The following is a 19,191-nucleotide window of genomic DNA, read 5'->3' on the forward strand; positions in this document are numbered from 1 at the left end:
ATGCTTATAAAAAACATGCCTATTTGAAAAATAAATTGCATGCTATACTCTCAAAGGAACACTTTTTGAAAGCCTTTCCACCTTAAAGATGGTAATGGAAAAAAATGGATATCGCAATCAATCGCAAACAAACAAACAACTCCATGAGTAGGTGGAAAGTATTGTTCATATATCTCCAATAAGTTTAACGTTACAACAGGTGTGTCAGTGAAATGCCAGCTGACGTCTGTTACTATCCCAACTTAATTTGTTTATAAGTAATTATAAACTTTTTACTACTTTTTATATGTGTAACAATCACCATTTCCCAAGATAGGATAATGGAACAACTATATGGGCTGTTTAAAGAAAGGAAATTGAGTAACTAGAAGAAAAATCGAAAGCAAATAAATATTTGGATTCTTCTTTGTACAAAGGCATATAGTTGTACGATTAAACAATTATACCAAACACGTGCTAATAATCATCAATTTAATATGTAGATTAAAACAAACTCATGAATAAGGAATAAGAAAAGGTGGGGTTGCTGAGAACAGTTTAATGTTAAAAGTCATACACCATAGGAAGACTGAGCACAGCAACACGATACAGGTAGTTATACTGCATCAGCAAGGTGTCTCCCAGACAGAAATTTCAAGGCAGGCAGGGGTTTCCAGATGTTCTGTCCAAACTCTTGAAGAAGCACAAAGAAACAGGCCTGTAGACGCAGCGATCAGCCAAGGGAACTTAGTGCAGCCGATGAAAGACATCATGCTTACTTACCGTCTCAGTCGGAAGATGTCCAGCAGTGCCATCAGCTCAGCATTGGGGGAAAACAGTGGGACCCTGACACACCCATCTACTGTCCAGAGAAGTCTGCTCAGAAGTGGTCTTCATGGAACTCTTGCGGCCAAAAAGCCATACTTCTAAAGTAGAAACAAGGCCAAACTAGTCAAGAAAACACAGGAACTGGTTGCAAAAGACCCTTGTCTTATATTTAATCAAATACGGTATGTAGCATCCCCCCCCAAAAAAAAAAAAAAAGTGCATTCACAGGTCTTCTACTCATTTTGCACTTGATGAGGTAAAGTGGGATAGACTGTGTATAGGAGGGTACATATCAACGACTGATAGGTAAAGGTAGACAATAGGTCCAAAAACCTGTGGGAGTTTTTTCTTTCTTCACTCTTGCCAATCAGCGTTTAGAAGGGGAAGGAACAAGCATTCGATATAAAAGCATGTTGACACCATTTGATCCTGTCAGTAGCAGCCGCTACAGACTGGTGAGATTGCAGGGTGAGACAGTGACACTTAACTTAGTAGAGGCTGGGATTAATGCTCATTACTCACCTACCATTCTGCAAGTTAATTAATAGTTTATTTTAGTGCATACAATGTACTGTTTTGGGGTAATTGGAGAAGCTGTAGTGATTACAGGGACTGCAGCAGACATTTTTTCCTTGTTCCTGAGTAGAGTTTAGTTGACTAACACAGTTGGCCATTTATGCTACTAGCCAAACCTGTAATTTGTAGTTATTTTATTTTTATTATCATCATTGATAAATATTGGTGACAATATAATATGTATAATTAATAATATTGGGGAAATTCAGTCCTGATCCACGGGGCTGCATGTGCCTATCATCTGCCAGTGTCTGGCTGCCTAGGCCCAGTGCTCTACCACAACTGCTGCTGCACCTCTTTGACAATCCTAACTCTTGAGGAACCTAGAATGTATCAGAGTCCAGAATGTGTCAGGTACCCCCCCTTTGGGAAAGCTCCCCAAATGTCATTCCACATTTTTTTTAAAAGCCCCTGAATTTTATCCTTGCCGGGAAAGGAATTTATTGCCGAAAACACACAACAAAAACAAAACAAAAATTTCATCCAAAACAATTTTGCTCGCTGTGCACATGTCTAATATATGTGCCCTTAGAGAATCCATTATAAGAAAGATTATTTAAAAGTGAAAAACTTTCAAGACAGTTGTCAATCACAGGAGTGGATGTTCCTGGGTTAAAGTTCATGATGGTACAATTAAAAAAAAAAAAAAAGACTGAATGGTTTGTTTGGAAGGGTTGCCAGGAGAAAGCCTCTTCTCTCAAAAAACACGGCACTACGGCTTAAGTTCGCAAAGTTGCATTAGAACAAACCACAAGACTTATGACGCAATGTCCTTTAGACAGATGAGACTTAGGAGACTTAGGGGGAGATCTTTGACCGTAAAGCACTAAAACCTCATGCTCACCGTCAAGCACAGTGGTGGAGAGGTGGTGATTTGAGCTTGTTTTGCAGTCACAGGAATTTGCAGTCATTGAGTCAGCCATGAACTCCTCTGTATACTAAAGTATTCTAGAGTTAAATGTGAGTCCATCTGTCTGACAGCTAAAGCTTGGCCAAAATTGGATCATGCAGCAGGGCAATGATCCCAAGCACACCAGGAAACCTAAAACAGAATGGCTAAAAAAGAAAATAATCCAGGTGTTGCAAAGTCCAGACCTAAATCCGATTGAAATGCCCTAAGAGAGCTGTGCATAAACAAATGCCCACAATCCTCAATGAACCGAAGCAACATTGTAAAGAAGAGTGGGCCAAAATTCCTCCACAATTATGTGAGAGACTGATAGGGTCATACAGAAAACAATCACTTATACTAAAAGTGGTTGTACAAGCTATTGAATCATAAAGTGCACTTAGTTTTTTACACATGGCTTCTGCATTTTGGATTTCTTTTTGTGGAATAAATCATGACACGGTGTAATATGTCATGTGTTGTTGTTCATCTCAGATTGTGTATACCTAATATTTAGACCTGCTTTTTAATATTTGTTATTATGTCCTAAAATGTTAAACTATAGAATTCAAGGAGGGTATACTTTATGTATGTCTAGAAATTTTTTAAGGTATATGTACGTCTAGAAATTTATAGAGGTGGTTTCTGATTGTCTTAAAAATCTGACTAAGGCTAGGTTTCCACTTGGGTTTTTGTCCTGCGTTTTTTTCTTGATGAAAAACGCCAGGAAAAATGCCAAGAAAACTGCCACTGCATTCTCTTGCGTTTTGGTGTTTTTCTGGAGTTTTTTCTGGAGCTTTAGCCTTTCTGTGGAAATTGCTTTTTTTGACCTTAGGCAGTTTTTCCAGCCTTTACACGTTAGAATTTTCACCCAGCTAAAATGGATTAGGATAAATGGCAAGTATCTGCCCCCCCCCGATGTCATTTCCTTGGTAGAGTTCTACTTAAACACGCCCCGGCGGACCCTTTTGTCTCTTTTCTGTGGTTTGTAAGGCATGCTTTATTCCGAATGTCTGCTCCTCTAGGAAGATTGGCCCCAAATGATGGTGCAAATTGTTTGCTGTTGCTTTTGGCACTCAGGATCCAGTTGAGTATGTTTGTTTGTAATGGCATATTTGTTCCAAATGGTGTAAAATTCAATATGAACTTTGTTTTGTGTGAAACTGTTTGTTTCCAGCCTATTTCTCGTAGGACACACAGATACTGGGTCCATCCTCTGCATTGTAACTGTGGAAAAAACCCACATGGCTTTTTCATGGCGTTTTTTCTCTCCCATAGACTTCTATTGGAGAAAAACGCCAAGATTTCCTTGCAAAAAACGCCAGAGTGTCAACATGCTGCGATTTTGAAAAACTGCCACAGAGCCCAAAAAAGCAGAAAAACGCCTAAGAGGACTGACAAAACGCCAAGTGGATATGGCATTGTGCGATTTCCTATTGAAGAACAGCTAACATCTGGCTGCAGCGTTTTTTCACTAAAAAAACCGCTGTGTGGCTGAATTGGCGTTTTTATGGGCATTTTTAGCAAAAAAAAAAAACAAGTGGAAACCTAGCCTTAAAGGTATCAGTGTTTCACATGCTATTGTTCTCCATTAGATTTCCCCATTAGCCAGTGTTTCCAGTAGCACTTTTTTGATTGAGGATTTGATTTGGAGCTTATACTTGTTCTTTGTTACTGAAAATGCTTGCATTGCTAACCTCAGTATCAGAATTTTTGTAAAGTTGAAACATCTATGTTTTTATGTCTTAGCTTCTAGGTTTCAGAGTCAGTGTCCCAGTTTTTAGGGCTCCTGGTAACTTTGCAATAAACAATCCTAAATACACATTAAGTGTATTTGCAAAATCCTGAAGGTAACTGAAACAATCTTGGTGGCACAAAACTGCTCTTGTGTCTTGTTACTTGCTCCTTGCATCCAGGGATTGAGTTCAAAGGACATTGCAGGCACACATACAAGTCCAATAATAAGTTACTAGCACAATAGCAATAAACAACGGCAGCAGGTAATCTAAAATGTGATTGTAGGTTTGTATTAAATAACTAGTACAAAAATAAGACAAAAACAAATTTTAAACTTGACCAGTGCTTCAAATGCACTGTTCAAAAATATTTTGATGGGACCTTCACAACTATATCCCATTAGGTAAAATATGAAACATAAGAAAGTTGTTTTTTATACATATGTGAAAAGGCTGTTATTTTATCAACATTCCAGGCCCACACTGATTGTATCCTAGCTAGGTTTATTTCCCCCTGTATCCTCCCCAACTAACTAATTGAATGGGCTTTAAAAACACACGTATATCTAGTATAGTTTGTATTGGAAAGTTTGAACTGCGTTTGTGAATGTGCACCCCTAAAACACAGATTCCTGTCTCTGAATGGAATATATATGGAAACTTAATATATGTGTGACTCCAGTTAGAAGCTGGGTGGTTTTAGGCGTAAATTTCATGGGTCTATACTTGGACATGCAAATGTTCGCTCAAACACAATGCAAAGCAGGAGAGGAGTGTGAGCCAAAGATGAGCCAGCTCAAAAAGCCTTAACCTTCCTTGATATTTTACTTTATATGGATCCACACAAATACACTCTTCAAATACATATGACATGCCACTAGCTGACTCCCCGACTACAAGTGTAATGCAATGTTATATGATATAATATTATATTACACAGGGGATGCGGCAAACCTCATGCATGAATGGACATGGCAGTCACCCAAATCTTACCCAGCCCTTTGCCAGCCAAGAGCCTAGCCCAGAATTTAGAGTGATGTAAGACATAAAAGCTAGATTTCCAAAGGCTGTCTGTTTATGCATAAACACCTCTATTTTTTATTACTATTTATTGTTTTATATAGCGTCATCAAATTCCATAGTGCTGTACAATGGGTAGACAGGACATAACAAGTAGTATGTAACATAACAAATTGACTAACAGAGACAACAGGTGAGGAGGGCTTACAGTCTAGAGTCTATATCTGTATAGCAAGAAGAACGTACTATTATGAAGTGCAAACAATGTGATTACTATGTAATACAAGGCCTATAACAAGTGATTCATGATTTAGAATTATGGTATGACCTTTCATGATATAACTGCATTATGTGTAATAACAAATAATACATGTAAGGCATAGTGCTCTTGAGTAGAAATATGTTATTAAAATACATCAACATAATTGTTAATGGTGTGTATATTTTGACCATGAAATGCAGTAAAGGTAGCAATTTTTTAACATCTTTACTTTTTAAAATATTTACAGGTGATCTGTAAAGTGTACTACTTTTCTGCCCCCTTTTTTTGGTTTTCTGGATGACTTGGAAATGGTTTAGAGCCATTCTAACATTGTGCTATTTGAGTTTAGACCAGTGGACACGTTTTTAGTCATGGTTTGGGATCTAAATGTATATTTTATATTTATTTTCTCCTTTGGATTTCCCTATTAGATTGTTTGAATGAAGATTTTTCCAGAAACATCTTTGAGTCATTTAGGTTTTGCCCATACAAATTTGATTTGGGTTTTTCTTTTTTGTTTCTGAAAAATGTTTGCATAGCTACTGTTGGTCCCAAAATTGTTGGAAAAGTTCAACCAACATTTTTTTTATGTTTCATTATCTTAGTTTTCAGGACTACTAGGAAGTATGTGATACACAGTCCTAAATACACATTAACTGTGTATGCAAATTCCTGAAAGGTAATTGCATTCCTATAAATCAACAAAATTGAAACAATCCTGATGCAAAAAGCTGCTCTTGTGTCTTGTTTACACACCTTCTTGTGTCTAGAGGTTGAGTTCCAAGGACATTGCACTTACTGCACATAAGCTTAATTGTTTTTGATGGTGTGTGCATTTTCATTACTTAATATTAAACTAAACGAAGTAGTTCTTTTACCATATTTACTTTAGAATATTTACTGAAGATCAGTTAATTACATTATATCATTTTACTGTTCCTAACCTACTTAGGTTTGTCTGGATGACTTGGAGAATGTTTTAGATCCATTTTACAGTATAGTACCTGCCGTTTCTGTGGTCATTTGTTTCCAGTCTGGACACGTGGCTGGCATCCAATAGCCCCTCTTTCCATTCTCTTCCATTTTCGATGCTAGTCTGGTCCTGGCACTAAGGTGACAAGGTGCATTATTATTATTATTTGTCGTTTTATATAGAGCCATCAAATTCCATAGCGCTGTTAAAACCGAGATTGTTATTTGTGTGTTCTTTTGATTTTTATATTATGCCCACTATTTTATTTTTACTTTGACTTTTTATGTAGTGGTACGAAGAGCATCTGGTGGGTGAGGAGGATTCCTCTTGGAGCCACATAGGCAACTTAAGTAACATTCCAAGAGAATTTTAGGAAGATGTTTTGTCATGACTTATTTCAGTTCTATAGATTTTCTACATGGACACTTACTGGTGCTGTGCTACTGAACTGTGTACCAAGTCCATTTTGACCCACCATAGTGCTGTGGCATTTGTCATAGCTGAATTTAACACCTTGACACATGAAATTTCAGGCCTCTGATTCTAGTCACTAGTCATGGTCATACCTGTGAATTTTCAGGCTCCAGCTACCCGGAGCCCTTTCTCCTTGAGATGTGGGTAGGCAATCCTGCTCATGTTCCCAGGTATGGTCATGGTGTTTGGTCAAGTTTTTTTTACTTGTTATATGATAAATCACTTTATATAGAAACATTTTAATGACTCAAACTTTAATCATTCCTTAGTCTCATCTTAGATTCAGGCTAGCTGTATGCCTATCCCATGCACCTTTTATATTCCCTCACTGTATGAACCACTTCTCCTTGTTTCCCTTATCTACCACCCTCTCCATAAAGTAAAACTTTTTTACATTACATAGACACTTAGACTATGTTTTGTGTCTTAAAACAAAATGCCACTGTTCCTACTGAATGTGGGCTGCCGCTGGGTGCCTGTGACAATATTTTTGGGTACTCTGCGTTATAGCAAAAATAATCACATTATTTTAATTAAGATCCTTTGTTGCATATCTTGATTTTTTTTTTTCATAGTGAATTCAGAGTTGGAACCTACTTTTCGACTATTGACCTGCAATAGATTGCTTATCTCTTAATTGTACAAAAATGTACTGTAAATGTGTGCCAGTGTGTATGTTAGATACTGTGGGACGGATTAGATGATTTACCTTTACCTCCCCAGGTTCGAACACTCACAGAAAAGCCTTTGTAAAGGCAATATGGTATATAAATATGTAAACATATAGAATTATAACACTGTGTGAAACCCTTATTCCTCATTAAACAATAAGACCACACACTAGGCATAGCTGGGCAAGTATGGATGAGAGTAGATTTGTACGAGCGAAAACCGAGTAAGCTTAAACTCCTCCATTTGTTTTAGATTTTGGTCTGTATGAACGCTCACAAAGACTTTCCTAATGTTGTGCCCCAACTCACTGATCTCTAAAGCCAGATATATGCAAAATGAATAAGCATGGTACGAGTGATCTTCTCTCCCCTGCACAAATAAGTATTGTGCCATTTCATGTTACAAGTAACTTTATAGAATGAAAAAAACAATGACCATGGAATTACAGAATGAAATTGTTAGAAAATATATACGGTACATCATAATGTTTACATTGGCTTTGATAAACGAAAAAAGAAAAAAAAAGCTGAAATGCATCCAGTGACATTAGCTATTACTATTTGCTAACTAGATTGCCTGTAAATAAATTGTACTATTTGAATATATCGGTTTACACTGAAAATAATAGAACAGGTGAGGGCTATTCTCAATGCAATATAATGTTTAAAAGATAATGAAAAACAAGAAATACATGTTTGTGTATGTATATATATATACAAATAATATATGCCGTGCACTCACAGACTCCAACAAGCTTTATTGTTCCCATACAGGTGGCATAAGTTCAACATTGCAGATGGGAAAAGTAAGAGGTTATAAGTGAGGAGGAGAGCCTTAGCCCATGGGAAGAACGTAAGGATCAAGTAGGAGAGTACTTCCTTATGAGGGCAGAAATGTATGGAGGAACAGTGTTATGGAGGGCCTTATATGCCTTATATGTTACCAGGATTTAAAATTTAATTCTAAAGGTAATAGGGAGCCAGTGGAGGCTTCTATAACGGGAATTGTGCAGAAGTCCACCGGCGGCCCCCACTAGACACCAGGGAGTCTGAAGCATGCAGGACAAGTCTGGGGATGCATTGGTAAGTATGGGGGGGGGGTCAGAGTGGCATATTTGGTGGGGTATAAGGCATTTCTGGGGGGCAGAGTGGCATATCAGAGATGCAGAGTGACATATAGGGGGTATAAGGCATATCTGGGAGGCAGAATGGCATATAGGGGGATATAAGGCATATCCGGGTTGCACAGTGGCATATAGGGGGATATAAGGCATATCTTGGGGGCAGAGTGGCATATAGGGGGTATAAGGCATATTAGGGAAGCAGAGTGGCATATAGGGGGTATAAGGCAAATCTGGGGGCCGAGTGGCAAGCCTGGGGGCAGATGTGCATAACTGTGGGCAGATGTGCTTAACTAGGGAGCAGGTTGGCAAATAAAAGGAAATAAAAACAAAAAATGCATTTCTCTCAATCATGGTTTTTATTAAAAATAGTTTACGTGTGAAATAATATTTACTGTTAAACCTTTTTTTCCTATAGGGTAGTCTTAATAATCGAGCAAATACGGTAATTTAATATCTGTTGATATTTGATAGTGTTCATAATGCCATGTATCCTAACAAAATGTCCAGGTCCTCTGGCAGAAAAATAGAAAAATATTAAATGGCAACCATCATATTTCACCGTGGGCATAAGGTACTTTTCCACATGGCTATCAAACCCACCTTTGGTGTTTATTGCCAAAAAGCTCTATTTTGGTTTCGTCTGACCTTGGAAACCGATCCCATTTGATGTTCCAGTAGTGTCTGGCAAACTGAAGACAGTTGAGTTTGTTTTCGGATGAGAGTAGAGGCTTTTTTCTTGAAACCCTTCCAACCAACTTGTGGTGATGTTGGTGATGTCGAATTGTAGTTTTGGAGGCTTTCTGACCCCAAGACCCAACTAACTTCTGCAATTTTCCAGCTGTGATCCTTGGAGATTTTGTGTCCACTCGAAACATCCTCATCACAGTGTGTTGACGCAATGATTTTGTTTTTATCCCCTGATGGTGGAATTTGGGTTATGTGTTACAAGAAGTCACAGTTGACAATCTGATGGTCATAGTCACCCACATGTACAAAAAAAATGTACATTATCTGCGCGATGCGTGCAGACAACCTCTGCTGCTGCCGGTACTTCCGCCGGGGCTTCTATGCAGGTGCTCCTTAATAAAAGCCCCGGCAGATGTGGCGAACACCGGCAGAGGTTGTCTACGCGCATCGCGTAGACGGCCACCGGCTGCCCCCCGCTAGACACCAGGGAGTCTGGGGATGCATTGTAAGTCTTGGGGGGGCAGAGTGGCATATCGATAAGTAAGGTGCATTATGAATAAGGAGCAAATAACCTATGCTGACTAACTGCGTAATAGATACCAAATTTTTTTAAATACATATACATGTATTCCTGTTCATTAGATAAAATATTGTTTTACTATTCCACTAATGTGTATTTTTTCTCTAAAAATGTATTTTTCTTGAAAAAAGCACCACACTTTAAGGGTGCGGCTTATAATCGGGTGCGGCCTATAATCGAGCCAATACAATATTTAACAATTTATGCTAATTTTTTTTTGGATAAACCTGTGTTGTGTTTGCAATTGTTTGATATCCATGAGAGCAGAGCATTTTTGTGTATTGTTTTGAAGACAGGATTTAAAGGTTAAACAATAAAGACTAATTTTCACAGCCTTCCTTGCTCATATTTGCCAAGGGTGTCAATGTGGAAGGTGCTGCATCTACATAAACTGACACAACCAGAAAAACGAGAATCAGTAACCCCTTTGTAACTGACAATGGCTTTTTTTTAACATTTTTGCAGTGTTCGTGTTTAGCTATAATATTCTTCTTTCTCATTTACTGTACCCACAGTAAACTGCGCAGACATTTTGTTTTTTTTGTATACATTGTACAGCCAATATATTGTATTTGCAGCATCTGTTTGGTAGGCCTCATTTTATGCATTTGTAGTATTTGAGCCTGGGACTAGCTTAGCGCACCGACATTTTTTCTTTTCTCTGCTTGCACATATGTAGGTTGTTGGCTCCTCATTTGTCTGGTTGCAGCTTGCTGTCCAGGGGTTTAATTGAGAGTAGGTTTAATTGCACCTCCCCAACACATTAATAAGGTTTTGGTAGCAGTATAAACTGCTTTGTGTGCCCACTATGTAGGAGGTGAGAGTAGGTTCTCACTCTATTGAGAGTGTGCCTTGACGTGGCAGGTGAGCTTAATTATGCTTTGGCCAATTCATATAACCAAAACCTCTCATTTATATTATGTTTATATATTTGTTGCCAACTTTATTAGGGTGAGAAGCACAGACAGTTTTTGTTTTTGTAAACATCCCAGAATGTGTTCAACATCTCCTGAGTATAAAATTGAAAAAACAATAGGTAAGTGTACATGCGCTACAACACTCTGTGGGAATCCCACTCTCCCACACTTTAACAAGATAAAAGACAGGTATGGTGGTGCAACCCACCAACAGTGAGCAGAGCGACAGAAGTAAACATAAACGTAACTCACCCTCACCCCAATGGGTTATATAGAATAAATGACAAGTTGGTTTGAGGAAGCCCATGGGCGAAACGTGTATCGGAGGATTCACAGAGGCACTTAAATAGAGTATATTTAATGATAGTGTTGTAATTTATGTAATAAAGTATTTATTCTACATTTAGAATGACCGTCCGCACGATGCGCTTAGACAACCTCCCGTGCCGGCCCTCCCCCCGTGGAAAGTGCTGGCAGGGGAGGCTGTCTGAGTATCGGAGAGTAGGGTACAGGTCCCCTGCAGCGCTGCGGGGGATCTGTATCCTAACCCCGCTGCCTGCACGGCGCCCGGGACTGCATGTCCCGGGCGTCGGGCGCTAGACCCCGAATATAGGCCGCACCCCAACTTTAAAGACTTAAAGTGGGGGAAAAAAGTGCGGCCTATATTCGAGCCAATACGGTACATATACTCCATACACTCTGCTGGATCCACTCTGCTGCCCATCACCTTAAAGGGGGAGTACTGCCCTAAGTCAGTACTGTGTTCTTTATCCCTGGAGCCAGGTTACAGGCTCTAGGCAAGGTGAGAGGCTAACTGTAGCCACCTGTTTCTGGGCCATTTTGGATGTGTTGCAATATTGCTCTATGTGATTTTATCCATTTGTAGATATCTCCATTCAAATACAGTAGGGTGTGTGATCCCTAATCACACCAAGCGTTGATGATTTGAGTCAGTCTTTGTCTGACTCATTAGAATGTGAGTTTTTTTTATACATTTTTTTTTAAAAAATGCTATATTTTATCATACAGAGTGCACTATTATTATGATTATTATTATTATTATTTTCTTGTCATTTTTTCATGTCATTTATTCTATATAACCCATTGGGGTGAGGGTGAGTTACGTTTATATTTACTTCTGTCACTCCGCTCACTGTTGGTGGGTTGCACCACCAATACCTGTCTTTTATCTCCTGAGTATAGTGATACCCCCATGCAAGGTTTTGTCGTTTTTTTTGTGGGGGGGGGGCTAAAAGGCCACATTTGCAAGGTGTGGATTTTTCAAATTGGAATTTTGACATGTGGTCATCCCCATGTGGTCCCCAGATGTTATTTGTGACATCTTTGAAGCTGGCCACTTCAATTAACCCCATCAAGTCATATATTTTTGAAAAATAGACACCCCATTGGCACTTAAAATGCCAGTATTCTAATTATTTCCATGCAATAATTTGTGTGAAGATATAGAGCTAATTTTAGGACTTGCTTATACAAAAATGTTTATAAAATAATGTTTTTGGACTTTTTTCATTTTGTTGGAACTAGATGGTTCCCTTGATGGTGACATCAGTGGGGAATTATATTATGTTACTATTTTTTTTATTTATTTTTTTGTTTTACTAATCACATTCTGATAAGTAAGCTGGGCTCTATTGACTTGCATGGTTGACTGCAGTACCCTATTGAGAACTTGTTTATTTTTTAATGGCCGCTGTCATCTTGTGAGAGGCAAAATCTCTCCCAGTGGCAATTGTGACTGCTCTCCTGAGCGGTTACAGTGCATCCTGGGATAGGTTTTTGGTGTTGCTGAATGCCTTGCTATCATCTTTAATGATATTTATTTGTATTCTTTATGTTCCAGAGTGCATATTTTCCTTGTATTTATTTTAATATTAAAAGTATTATTTTAATCCTCTGGAATTAGATTTAATTCTAATATTCTATTATATTTAGTTTCCTGCTTCGTTGTTTTACACGCTTCCAACAACAGAGGATCAGTTTTGTCTGTTGTGTAATGGCATATTGGTTGCAAGATACAGCCCTGTGTGTGACAACATTATTCATCTGTGATGTTTGAGTCATTTGTTTTCTGGCAACTACTTTAAATAACAAGCTTAAATTCCCTGGACAGATCATATTTTCAGCAGTTATATTTAGAACGTGTTTGCACTGTACACGAAGAAGTACAAAGAAATAATGGCTTCTGCACCCCTGACTACACAGTCACCACAGATATCAGTGCAAATAGTTATATACAACAAACACGATTCTCCTTTAGAACAAATATAATAACCAACACATACAGTATTTGTTAATAATGCGCAATAAAGTGTTGCGCAAAGAAAAGGATATATAAAATCAGCACAGAAAACATACAAAATATGAGAAATAAAATATACCAAAGAAATGTGTAGATCTGTTTTACTAAATTATATGTTACGAAAATCTGTATAATTTTACACTCGCATGGACTACAGCCACCAAAATATGGGCTCTAGTATCGTATTTGCTCAATTATAAGATGACCCTGATTATAAGATGACCCCGCAAAATTTTAATATTAATTTTGGAAAAAAGAAAAAGCCTGAATATAGGACTACCCTATAAGAAAAAAAGTGTTACTAGTAAATGTTAATTCACATGTAAACTATTTTTTTCCTATTTAATAAAAACTATTATTGAGAAAAATGCATTTTTTGGTGTTTTTATTTCCTTTTACTTGCCAACCTGCCCCCCCAGTTATGCACATCTGCCCCACGGTTTCCTACTCTACCCCCCAAAAATGCCTTATACCCCCACTATGCCACTCTGAACCCCTGTTATGCCACTCTGCTCCCCCAGATTTACCAGTGCATACCCAGTCTTGCCCCCCATGCTCCAGACTCCCTGGTGTCTAGTAGGGGTAGGCACCTGCTCCCCATTCTCACCTGAGACCTTGTAACACTAAAGAGTCACATAACACTGGGGAGGGAAAATGGCTAATTGGGCCCAATTTGTACACTTTGTTGCCAAAGTTTAGACATTAATGGCTGTGTGTTGAGTTATTTTGAGGGGACATCAAATTAACGCTGTTACACAGGCTGTACACTAACTACTTTACATTGTAGCAGAGTGTCATTTCTTCAGTGTTGTCACATGAAAAGATATAATAAAATATTTACAAAAATGAATAAATAGCTTTAGTTGTAAGTAAAAAGTTAATATCAGTACTTTATAAAAGTTAACAGCTGTTTGTAAGGTAGTTAAAATATCTCTGTCCTAATCAGATCTTCCGGCTACTGTTACTCCAAGGGTTAACACGCATCTGATTAATCTATGTAAGAAAGGCTGTGTCTGTCTCATTTACTTACAGAACAGTTATCAAACAGCAAACAAGACAATATAAATGATCAAACATTCTAACACTCTCAACACCAAGGGTTAGGCGTATTTGTTTAAACAATGTCACTGATAATGTTAGGTAGGCTTACTGAACAACATTCTATGCTCCAGGATATAGATATTCTGGAGAGATGTCACGGACAATTATTAGGAAAGACTAAAGGCTCTCAGAATGTATAACTTGGGGAAGAGAAGTGAGAGACAGGAAGTGGCAGAAACATTTAAAGGAGAAGAAACGCGAGGACAAGAGAATATAGTCTAAAACTAGTAAGAGACTTTGATGCAATTTTACTAAGTGTGAGGAGGGGTGGATAAGTAGAACAGTCTCCCAGCAAAATTATTAGTTAAATACAGAGATGAAATTTAAATATGCATGGGATAAATATATAGGTATCCTGAATATAAAATAAGGCCAAGGACCAAATGAGTATATCTGCAATCACATTGACTGTCACAATGCATTATTTTGTTATTGCCTAATATAGAAGCCTGTTTGATTGTTCCATGTTGAAAACATTTTATTGAACTCTTAAGTGTGGTAATTTATAGCTTTAAAGATTAGATTCAAATGCCTCTATTATCCTACAGAATGTTTGAACCCCCAGTCACTAAGTAAATACAAAAAATGGAAATGGAAAAGAGGAAGTAGGTGCGGCAGATATACTTCCATTCATGAAAGGTCATAGAAATAAAACCAGATCAATAATGAAAATAGGCTTATAACGGGGGTTGGAAAAATTAAAGTTTTTTTGAGAACTAAATGACATGTAGATATATAGTAATAGAGTACATTACTGAAGAAACATGGATTTTATTTTGTATTATTCCAATAAATGTAATATCTTTGTTGGCCTGTAAGATGGTAAACATCACCTGTGCTAGTTCTTCATCACAAGCCTAGTGAATTCCTTTCCTTCTATTTACGTTCATTAGTCAGAAGGTCCCTCTGGATGATTCAATTTGAGGCAGTATGTTAATGATTTAGTATGTTAATGTGTTAGTTTAGGCCAAAATAACAATATGTTTAGTTTAGAGGAGAGAAGAGTGGAGTTGGTAGAAACATTTAAATACTCAAAGGAATTTAACAAAGCATAAGGGGGGTTATTTAAACCCATTCATGTCTGGGGTACGCCATGCAAAAACAATGCTCCCACGTCGCCACATTCGTGGTGATCGGTAAACCAGCGATCTCATTCCCAGCTGTCACAGGCAGCTTCAGGGAAGGGGGCTTTGCCTTGCTTGGGTCCCCACACTTGCCACAACATTCCCTTGCTGCCTGATCGCTCCATAAGAGCGAGAGTGCAGGTTTAACCCCTTTAATCACGCATGTGACGGTTCCTAGAGTCACCCTACCCCTAAGTTAAATGTTATCCAGTGACATGAAGTCTTTTTGTTAGTTATTAATAAAAATTTATTTTATTGCCTTATTTCCTAACTGTTTACACAGCACACTAAGGTCGGGGAAATAATCTAATCAAGACAATACATATTCCTTATTTTAGTGCCGTCTGTATCTTTTTGTATTGTTAATCCCTTTACTGCCCTGTTGTCTCTGGGATGCAGATTAAGGGGGCGGTTTGTATCCCAATATCGTCTTTTATGTTAATGTGTGTTTTGCTGGATATATCCAGCCGTCTGTGTCTAAAATAAATCAGTTCTCCTCTTGTTGTACCAAAAGACTAGTCTTGCCTGGTTATTTGGGTACTGGATAGCGATATCCCTTTACTTTGCTTGGGGATATTACTTAAGGCTTGCGTGGGAATTATTGTCCTGAAGGGAGAAGTCACTCTTGACGGAGAGGGACAACCTGAGGTCCCTGGTCGGTCCGTCACAACGCTTTTTAGGGGTTAATACACGTGTTGCCCAGGCTGAACAGCAGCAGCAAAAAAGAGCGATTGTGTCCCATCCCCAACCCTCCCCTGCTGCCCGATCTCTCCATTAAGAGTAATGGCGCAGCATTAACCCCTTCAATGCCACGATTGTGTATGACACTATAGCATTGCAGGGGTTAATATTTGTCCCCACAAGCTATGAATCATCAGCATTGAAAGAGTTAAAAACAAAACAAAAACAGCACTTGACCTGGAAGCACCCTTGATTTCCAGGTCAGTGCTGTTTTTGTTTTGTTTTTAACTCTTTTGGTGTGAGTTAAGGATCCAACCAATCAAAAGTGGGCTGATGATGATCAGATCACTCCTGGCCAATAGAAGTGATCTGATCATTATGACCGTGCCCTAGAAAGATAGAGGGGTCATCTAAGGTAATACAAATGTAATACATATTTATTACCTGATCACTTATCAGCGACATTTTTGGTCACTGATCAATAATCAGTGACCGATCAATAATCGGTCTTGTTGAGAAACAACGATCTGCGACATTCATATTTAATCCTGTAAGTGCCAAAATAAATGAAAATACTAGGCATATAAGGTGTGGACAAATACTAATAAATTATCAGGTTGCAATACTTACCATATTGTCCCCTAACAGTGGATGTTAATTTAAACCCTTCGTGACAAAGGGTGATTTTATTTTTTGTACCCTTTGTGACAAAGACTGTTTTACTATTTCTGAGGTGTTCGTGTTTAGCTGTAATTTTGCTATGTTTGTTATGGGGCAATAAGCATACCTGGGAACTCTCCAGCTTATACCCGGGGATTGCCGGGTGAGCGCTGCTCCAACGGTTCTCCTGGTCATTGATCACCTCCTAAACTTTTTTAAAACGGGTGTCCGCCATGACGTTTAAAATGGACGTTAACGCCATGGGGAAGGGCCAGACATGGCCCCTGATGCCGATCTCAGTGTTGATGAATGCCTCGAGGCATTACAGCAACACCGTTTGGGTGCAGAAAGCGAACATAGAACGCTTTCTGCACCTGTTTAAAGCCATGACGGTCCTGGCACGTCAATGGTCACTAACTGGATGTTAGTGCATGATGGGCCAGAATCGGCATTGTCATTAAGTGGTTAAAGAAAATGTAATATAAAAAAAAAAAGCTAAAACAGTATTTTCTCACGCTCTCACTCTTCCGCTTGTCCCTGCATGTTCAGTCTTGATTCCCAACGCACTTTTGCAAAAGGAATGGGGGGGAATTGGAGGAATGGGGGAGAGGCTGTTCCTGTGACTCTGCTCTTTTGCGGAAGTACCCTAAGAAGCCAGAATATTGCGGACAAATTTGCAGAGAAAGAATCTAAGTACATTGGGGTAATTTTGGACATTGCATGTAATGTTTTGGGTCATGTAACGACAAATGTGCACTATAATGTAATGTATGTATATAAGAGCCAAGACCTCTGGTCTCACCCAGCTCTATATATGATATTGTGTGACACTGACCAAATCTTTTATCTTTTGGTATACTTTGAATACAAAACAACAATAACCATAATGAGTTCTTCTTATTTCAATACGATCAATAAACAACAATGAATACGCAAACACCACTTTAGCTATAGTGCTTGTGCCATAGAAAGCATTTAATTTCTGCCATTAGTATATACTTTATGAGTTCAGAAGCATACATATCTTTTGTGCACTATAGTTGTAATTACACTTGAATGTATTTTTCATTTTTACATTTTAAAAATTTTGTATATTTGTGGGCTAGCAAGGTTTTTTGTTTGACGACAACTGGATACAGTATACAGAAATTGCCACCCTAGCATCAGTCTCTCCCCACTGAACCTTGCCTTATGTTTTATCTTGTTGTACTTTAAATTGTTTTGCCATAAAAAATAAATAAAAAGACATTAATCAGCACAACATAAAAAATGGTCTGTATTGTGTGTTAATGTTGATCATGCACAATATTATCAGGGATGGATTTCCCACAAGATAAACAGCATAGAACAAAATGTGAGTGACTTATTTGTAGTGGCTATTGTTCCCTCTAATTTTAAGTAGTTGGTGTATGCAGAAATACGTGCATATTAAATGTTTGTACAAATGTAAACCACAAATTGTTTCAAGATAACTTTGGCACAGCCTCTTTCTCATGGCTAATAAAACTGTCAACGCCCCCAGAGTCCCTTTGTCCCCTTATTCACTGTGCTACAACTCTCTTTTCCTCCCCCATGTAATTCAGGTGTAGATCAAATAAACACCTGGTAATGCAGTATTGCTGGTATAGATCAAATGAATAAGACATGCAAAACCTGTATTTGCAGGTATAGAGAAGGATTTGCCCTATCACCCGGTTTGCACCCACAGGACTTGCGCCACCACCCATTTTGCACACATAGGATTAGACCCTGCATCCAGATTACACAGACACATGATTTGCCCAGATTGCATCCACATGATTTACCTAGCACCCAGACTGTACCCACCGTAGTATGCTCTCAGAGACTGGGGTCTCCTTTCAGTCCGGTCTCCTCTCATTCTGGCTCAGACACACCCTTTATTCATTCTATACTCTTTAGGACTAAAACAGTAACAGTAATGGATAAACTGTCAAAATATGCACATATACTCCTCCCATACAAATGCCTGCCCATACATATACAAGCACATACACGCTTGATATTACACATAAACATCCTGGCTAGGGCTGCAACAACTAATCAATAAAATGGATAATAATCTTTGCCAACAAATGTTATTATCGATTAGTTGAATCGATTTTTATCGATTATAAGATGAAGGTTTTTTCGAGGAAAAAGCTCTGAAAAATACCCCTCGTTTTATAATCAGTTTCGTTCAGTGTGACTCACAGCAGTTACTACTTACAGTCTCTCACTGCAGTCACTCTGACGATCGACCCAGCCCCTTTCTTTCTCTCAGTCCCTCCCTGCAGTCACACTGCCGATTGGCCCCGCCCATTTGCTTATAGCATCCACACGGCTCTAACTGTGAGTATAAAATTTATATTTGGGCTGCTGAAAGTTAGGGGAGGTGGGGTTTAATTTAGGGGCAGTTATGGTTAATGGGGTCTTAAGGGTTAATTTAGGGGCAGTTGTGGTTGATGGGGTCTTCATGGTTAATTTAGGGTCAGTTGTGGTTGATGGGGTCTTTAGGGTTAATTTAGGGGCAGTTGTGGTTGATGGGGTGTTTAGGGTTAATTTAGGGGCAGTTATTATTGGTGGGGTCGT

This window comes from Spea bombifrons, chromosome 3 (genome assembly GCF_027358695.1).
Source record: "Spea bombifrons isolate aSpeBom1 chromosome 3, aSpeBom1.2.pri, whole genome shotgun sequence".
Lineage (NCBI taxonomy): Eukaryota > Metazoa > Chordata > Amphibia > Anura > Pelobatidae > Spea > Spea bombifrons.